Source organism: Coenobita brevimanus, chromosome 10, assembly GCF_032717465.1.
Source record: "Coenobita brevimanus isolate Jiangsu-jjx chromosome 10, ASM3271746v2, whole genome shotgun sequence".
Taxonomy (NCBI): Eukaryota; Metazoa; Arthropoda; class Malacostraca; order Decapoda; family Coenobitidae; genus Coenobita; species Coenobita brevimanus.
Genome location: NC_136963.1, coordinates 888,893 through 894,277, shown reverse-complemented (window position 1 = coordinate 894,277; position 5,385 = coordinate 888,893).

Here is a 5,385-nt window from a genome sequence, read left to right as displayed (position 1 = left end):
AAGTGTTTGTGTTGATGTTCTAATTGTAATAGTACTAGTACTAATAACAGTACAAGTACTGGTTGTAGTAATAGTACCTTTAGTAGAAGTAAATATTGGAAACTAAAAAAAGACAGACAGAAAGACAGAAACAAAGACAGGCACAGAGAAAACTAGAATGGCACTCAGTAGAGCGCATACCTCCGCCAATGGCCAACATGCAATTCCTTTTCATTCAGTCAAGTCTAATCCAGTATGGAAATATACTACCCCCTATAAAAGCACATTTAAATCCGCTACACCCGCAATTTTGTATGGATCTGCGCCAAACTGTACACATTCATAGATACACCCATCCTAAATAGCCCTGATTTTTTTCATGAAGATCCATGCAATATTCACCGAAAAATTTACGAGAATGTCGACAAACGCCCTATCTCTCAATGTTACAGCAAGTGAAAAAAAGAAAAAAAAAAATCCTGGATCCGCACCTTTATCCGGATCGGCAGCAAAATGTACTGGAGTGTATTGTGGGCCAAGGCCCATTCTTCTACCAAGTATCGTAGAATCCGTCAAGTAGTTTTTGTGTAATCTTTCAAACCAACCAACAAACAAACAGAGGAACGGACAGGGGTGAAAACATAACCTCCTTGGAGGGGGTAAAAAGTAATTTAAAGTCAGATCATGGAGAGAGAGAGAGAGAGAGAGAGAGAGAGAGAGAGACAGACAGACAGACAGACAGAAAGAGAGAGAGAGAGAGACAGACAGACAGAGACAGAGACAGACAGACAGACAGAGACAGAGAGACAGACAGATAGAGAGACAGACAGACAGACAAAGACAGAGACAGACAGACAGACAGACAGACAGACTGATAGACAGAGACAGATACATAGCCTGGCAAACAAACAGAATGACAGACAGACACAGAATGCACAGCATATGATTGAAATTGAGTTGAGACAGTAAAAAAAGGAATGGATGAACACTGAGAGAGAGAGAGAGAGAGAGAAAGAGAGAGAGGGAGAGAAAGAGAGGGGGGGGGCAGGGGGCAGAAAGACAGACACTGATGGACAGAAAGACACAGTAACAGAAAGAGGCAGGCAGAGAGACAGTCAGAGCAAAAAAGAGAAACAGAAAGAAAGACAGAGAGAGAGAAAAGACAGATAGACATACAGACATACACACACAGACAATGATTAATTAGAAACCGGATAATTGAGAGAGAGAGAGAGAGAGAGAGAGAGAGAGAGAGAGAGAGAGAGAGAGAGAGAGAGAGAGAGAGATTGATATTAATGTAGTGAGACTGAAAGAGATAGAGAATTATATAGACAGACAGACAGAAAAACAGAATGGTATATTGATAGCCAGAGCGATGTACAGACAGACAGACAGAAAAACAGAAGGATGAAATGAAATCCAGAGAGCTAGACAAACAGACATACAGACAGATGGCTAGATATAGAGAAACAGACTGACAAATAGACAAACACAGACAGAGACAGACATACAGACAGATGGATAGATATAGATAGAGAGTCAGACTGACAGATAGACAGACAGATAGACATAGAGGATGGAAAGCTGTGTATGAATGTATGTAGGCATGTATGCATGTGTGTGTCGATTTGTGGATATGTATATCTGTATACATGTTCGTGTATATATGTATGTATGTACGTAAGTATGCATGTCCGTACGTTAATATGGATGCATCTATGTATGTCTCCGTCCATGCTATGTACGTATGTGTGTACATATAAATGTAGTGTACGTTTGTAGGTATGTATGCAGGTAAGTACACACACATATGTACGCAAGACAAAGCCAAGAAATCAAGCAAATAATTAAGAAAACACAGAAAACCATCATCTTCAAGTCAGAGGCCAAGAATTTAATAGAGAAAGAAAAAAACAACAGTTCTTATCGAGCGAGAGAGAGAAACATCATTAGGTCCGGGTTGCTGGGTGGCGCGACATCATGAGAGAGTGAGCTAGCTTACTCTCTCACTCTAACTGGCTGACAGAGGGACAATGGAAGCACTGGCATTGCTGGATTTCATCTCTCTCTCTCTCTCTCCATACATACATACATACATACATACATGGATACACACACACATTCATAGATAAGGATAAAGATTGACACATAGGTACATAGAGATAGATAGATACAGACAGATAAATACAATGATAGATATAAATTCCATTACTTCTACACAAACACATTAACAAAGAACTGAACACTCACCATTCAGTTCTGTAGACCCCTCAAAGCACTACTTGTTCTATGTTGGCAGGATCTCCTCTTTTATCTGAAAAAAAATAAAAATATATAAATAAATAAACATATACTGTATATTAGAGAGAGAGGGGGGGGGGAAGGGAGGGAGGAAGAGAGAGACAGTCGTAACCGTAGTAGTAGTAGTAGGGTAGGGGGGGTTATCAAGAATACTCCCCCAGTATCCCTGCTTGTCGTAAAAGGCGACTAAAAGGGTTGGCGGAGGGTTAGTGCCCCTCCCCGGAAAACAACTAACTAAAAAAAACAAACAATATGCCTCGGACAAGGACTGACCAAACGATGACGACCAAGGACCGGACAAAGGACATGGTAATTGGAACTTGGAATGTAAGGGGAGCGAATGATGAGGTGAAAGAGAGAGAGACTGTCCAGGTGTTTGAGGGTGCGAAAGTGGATGTATGTGGAATAACTGAAACAAAATGGAGAGGAGAAAGTGTGAGAGAATGGGAGTATGGATGGGGTATATGTGCAGGAGTAAGTGAGAATGAGAGGGCAAAGGAAGGAGTATGTATAGTTGTGAGTAAAAGATGGAAGAGGAGCATAAGACAGTATGGATCAGTTGGGTCAAGGATTGTGTGGGTAAAGTTGAAAGTTGGAATACAAATGTGGGCGATTGTGTGTGTGTATGCACCAACGCAAGATCGTGTTAGAAGAGTGAGAGAAGAGTTCTGGACAAATGTAGAAGTGTGCATGGAAAAGTTTGGAAGGAATGAGAGAGTGTTTTTGATTGGTGATATGAATGGTAGAGTTGGGAATGTGAAGGTGGATGGAATAGTTGGTGAGTGGGGTGTGCCTGCTGAGATAGATGAGAATGGCAGTGCGTTAGTGGATATTTGTGCTGGGAGGGGGTTGGTGATAGCCAATACCCTCTTCAGGCATAAAATGATCCACAGGTATACATGGCGAATGATGAGAAGGGTGGGTGGTGAACTGAATGAAAGGAAGGCAATGATTGATTATGTGTGTGTGGATGAAAGGATGCGAAGATGTGTAAAGGATGCAAGAGTGTATAGAGGTTGGGGGAGTGGACTTTCTGACCACTACTTGGTGGTGGCCAGAATCAGAATGCAAGTAAGATGGAGGAATAGAAGAATGGAAAGACGAGAGGAAGGAGTAGTTGCAAGGAGAGTGGAAAGGTTATAAGATGATGAGAAAAAAGCAGAGTATAAGAGAGAAGTGGAGGAACGATTGGGCAAATATGAATTTTAGCAGATGGGAGACGTGGAAGGTGTGTTTAAGATATTTACAGAAGAAATGTGTGCAGGATGTGATGTGGTGTGTGGAAGGAAGAGAAGACGGAGGGGGGGGTGCAAGGAACAGCGTGGTGGACGAAAGAGGTGAAACAGGCTGTGGCACAAAAGAAGAAAGCATACAATGAATGGATGAGAAATAGGGGCGTGGAAGAAGTTGTGAGGCGGAAGAAAGAGTTATATGAAGAAAGAAAGAGAGAGGTGAAAAGATTAGTAAGAGAGAGTAAGAAGAGAGTGGATGAGGAATTAGGAAGGAATTTGAGTGTAAAGTGGAGGGACCGTAAGAAAATGTTCTGGAGAGAGGTGAAAAGAGTAAGACAGGGTGGAAGTGAAGTTAGCAGGGGAGTGAAAGATAAAAATGGTAGATTACTAGTGGAGAACGTAGAAAAAGTGAGCAGATGGAGAGAACACTTTAAGGAATTGTTGAATGTAGAGGATGGAAGTAATACGAGTATAAGTGGCTGGGAAATGGCTGGGAGAAGGAGGGAGGTGAGAAGACAGGAAGAAATCAGTAGGAGAGAAGTTGTGGAAGCAATGAAGAAAGTTAAATCGGGGAAAGCCCCAGGAATTGATGGAGTGTGTGATGAAATGCTGAAGCATGGGGGAGAGATAGTAGTAGAATGGATGTGGAAGATGTGCAGATTGGCCTGGGAGGAAGGTAGAGTCCCGGAGGATTGGAAGTCAGGTATAATTATTCCCTTGTACAAAGGAAAAGGGGAAAAAGAAGTGTGTGGTAATCATAGGGGCATTTGTCTTCTTAGTATAATGGGAAAAGTGTATGGTAGGATACTTATAGACCGAGTTAGAGAATGAACAGAGAAATTAGTTGGAGAAGAACAGGGAGGCTTTAGGAAGGGAAGAGGTTGTGTAGATCAGATATTCATTCTTAGATCTTTAGTGGAAAAATTTCTAGAGAAGGGAAAGAAGTTGTATGCGGCTTTCATGGATTTGGAGAAAGCATATGACAGGGTGGATAGACAAGGATTGTGGAAAGTGTTAAGAATATATGGAGTAGATGGGAAGTTGTTGAATGCTGTGAAGAGTATGTACGATGGTGCGAAGGCTGCAGTGCAGGTGGATGGTGAACTAAGTGAATTTTTCTCTTTGAAAGTTGGTTTAAAACAGAGATGTGTCATGTCTCCACGGTTGTTCAATCTGTACATGGATGGGGTAATAAAAGAAGTACAAGGTAGGGTAGTGGATGTTGGAGTGGCCCTGGTGAGAGAGGATAGTGTTTGGAAACTCCCTGTGCTGGTGTTTGCAGATGATACTGTGTTGTTGAGTGAAGACGAAGGGGAGCTGCAAGACTTGGTGGATGAGTTTGAGAAAGTGTGTGAGAAACGGAATCTAAAGGTGAATGTAGGGAAGAGTAAAGTGAAGGTCTTTGAGAGAGGTGAAGTTCGTGAATGTACAGCGAGGTTCGATGGTGAAGAATTGGAAAATGTGAGTACGTTTAAGTACTTGGGTAGTGTGATGAGTAAGGATGGAGGTTTGGAGGGTGAAGTGCTTGAAAGGGTACAACAGGGAAGAAAGGTTGCTGGTTTTTTGAAAGCAGTGATAAGAAACAGGGAAGTGAGCATGGAAGTGAAAAAGTTAGTACATGACAGTATTGTGATACCAACTCTAACGCACGGAAGTGAAGCTTGGACATTGTTGGAAGGACATAAGTCAAGAGTGAGAGCAGTGGAAATGAGTTATTTAAGAGGAGCCTGTAGAGTCACGTAGAGAGACAGGCTGACGAATGGGGATATAAAGGAGCGTTGTGGTGTTGATGTGGATGTGATAGGAAGCGTTATGAGGAACACACTGAGGTGGTTTGGCCATGTGGAGAGGATGGAGGGTGAAAGACTGACGA